The sequence below is a fragment of the Pyrus communis genome, chromosome 5 (genome assembly GCF_963583255.1).
Source record: "Pyrus communis chromosome 5, drPyrComm1.1, whole genome shotgun sequence".
NCBI classification, from domain to species: Eukaryota; Viridiplantae; Streptophyta; class Magnoliopsida; order Rosales; family Rosaceae; genus Pyrus; species Pyrus communis.
Window position 1 is genome coordinate 13,512,492 of NC_084807.1, and position 2,865 is coordinate 13,515,356.

Consider the following 2,865-nt stretch of genomic DNA (forward strand, 5'->3'; position numbering starts at 1 on the left):
GGACTTTGCCTTTCCTACTTCAAGTAGGAAACCTTGTTTGAGTAGGAAACTTTGTTCTTCTAGGAATCCTAATTCAACTAGGAAACCCATTTTAACTAGGAATCCTAATTCAACTAGGAAACCATCTTCCATTAGGGACTTTCCTACTTCAACTAGGAACCTTTGCTCAAGTAGGAATCATCATCTTTAAGTCTTCAATTTCGTCCATCCTCTTGGCTCCAAGCATATGATGTCCATTCCAAGCTCTAATTTGCTCCAAAAGGCTCCAAAATGCATCCTTTTGCATACTTTGCCCTTAAAACCTGAAAATACATAAAACTAGCTTAAAAGACTACTTTACTAAGGAAAAACACTATAAATGCACAAGAACAAGCTAAACTAAGGTGCGTAAATATGCTCCTATCAAATTCCCCCACACTTAGCTTTTGCTAGTCCTCGAGCAAAACAAAATGAAACAAAGTAAATAAACGAAGTAAACCAAGTAAAACACAACCTACACCTTCCAACAATCGCCTCAGGGATTTCCAATGCACATGACATGTTAAAAATCATCATTCCCACAGATTTTAGCCATCTTTACGCTTAAGCATTTACTTAATCATGGTCACTACTCATTAGTTCACAAATAACCAATTAAAACATGATTTTGAATGTAGTAACATGCCTTAGAGAATTTCCTCAATTCCTTACAAGATATGCACTCAATTTTCACTCAGATTTTCTGACTACACACCCTATACTAGTTATATGTGAGAAGATTGATGTAAATTTAAAAACGAATGCTCACATATATGTATGACAAAGAACGCAATTTCCGAAGTTAATAACATGTTTAGATATGATCTCATGAATGGAACGTTACTACTTAGATGCGAGAACCAGTGACACCATATGCTCGTACCAATTTTAAACTCCACAAATTGAAACACATAACACTCAAGATTAAAGTCAAGGGTTGTAATGGGGCTAGGGGTATTGGCTAACAAAGAAAGGTAAAGGATAAAACAAACGTTCTTTAAACAATAGTAAGCAAAGCAATGAACTTGATAATTAGAATTCACTTTAGAGTGCAGAAAATAACTTTAAACACAAAGGGGAATACACGTGCATACTTAGGGTCAAATGCAACGTTTTGGACCCTTTCTTCAATAACCAACAACTTAGAGCTCATTTTATGCTCTTCCAACTCCTTTTCATACTATTCACAACTTTTTCTTTTTTCCTTTCTATTTTGCACGAATTTTTCTCTTTTTTTTTTTTTTTTTTTTTTTTTCTTTTCTCCTAACCCGTGCCTCAATATGAGTTTTGGCACATACCCATATCAAGAATCCTCCCCCCACACTTAGCTTTCTGCAATACCATGATCCAAAGGAATTCATCATGAGTCATGCTTAACTACGTTCTAAGAACAAGGGTATGGATAATCCTAATCTAGGCTAGGTGAGGATAATGTGGGTTAACAAACAACATGGGCTAAACGAGGCTCAACGGGGTTAAACCTACAAAAACACATGCATGGAATGATGGCTTTTTGGCTATGGTGGTAGCTACTAACTTCATCTTGAATATGTGTTATGCAATTTAATAACATGTTTTGAATGAAATTGGCATGAGTTCTAGTATTTGGAACTAAATGATGAAACGCCTTCTAAGTAGTAACCAAGCAAAGAATAATGAGATCATGCAACGACTTTAGAAAACAAGAATGCACAGATTTTAACTCTCCAAATAAACGTTTAGGCTGAAGTCTCACAAGGTTGTAGCATTTGTTTGAGTTCCTTCCTTCAAGCATGTTACAAAAACTAATTTTTTTTTTTCTTTTTGATTACATGTGAAGTCATAAGTTATAACCACAACCAAGCATAAACAAAGAGTAAATCAAACTTTCATCCATGTTAATCATTCTCTTTAACAGTCATGCAATTACAAACCGAATCCTCATCATTGTGTTGGAAGGTACCCTAAGACACAAACAAACACACAAAAACAACTTAAAAACAACTCTTTTTGGGTTTTCAAAACAATTTTTTCTTCAATTTTTTCTGGGATTTTCGGATTTTTAGAACAGCAAATACTAAAACACACCAAAACAGCCTAAAAACACCTAAAAACTGCAAGAAACAACATTTGAAATTATGGGTGACAAAATCCTACGAATTTGCATCAAAACACTTTGGTTACCCCCCCACACTTAAATCAAACATTGTCCTCAATGTTTCAAGCATAGACTCACACAAATAACAAACAAACAAACAAAACAACATCTAACAACCTAACATGGCAGAAACAAAATCAACAACAAAGAGAAGAGTTTAGGAACGCAAATCTGGAATTGGAGTGCTTTCTCGGTCTTTTCTTTGTTGAATGCATGGGTTGCCTCCCAAGTAGCGCTTGCTTTAACGTCGTACAGCCAGACGAACATTCTTCTTATCCTCTCTTGGAGCCCACGACATGGAGTGGGATGTCCTCCACAACTTGCCCTTCAACACTTTCGTAATATGGCTCTATGAATGGGAGGGGATAGTGATCCTCCCTAATGGTGGTATTTTGGTTCCTATAGTTCATGTAGACGCTCCTACCACCTTGAAATCGATTTGGAACCTGCACCAAAGAAGGTAACAACCTATTAGTTGAAATGGGAATTGGAATTGGGATTGGAGACTTACTAGGATGTTGTGGCAAAGGCTCAAAATCGGCAGCCCTATCAACAATGTCACCATGGCTACTTTCGGCCATATTGGGTGGTTGCAGGGCAATCACTCCAAGTTCTTCTCCAATGGTGGTTCTTGATGCATCCTTCTTGATAGGTGTGGATTGTTCCTGCCCTATATCCTTAATTGTACCAATGGCAAAACAAGAACGAAC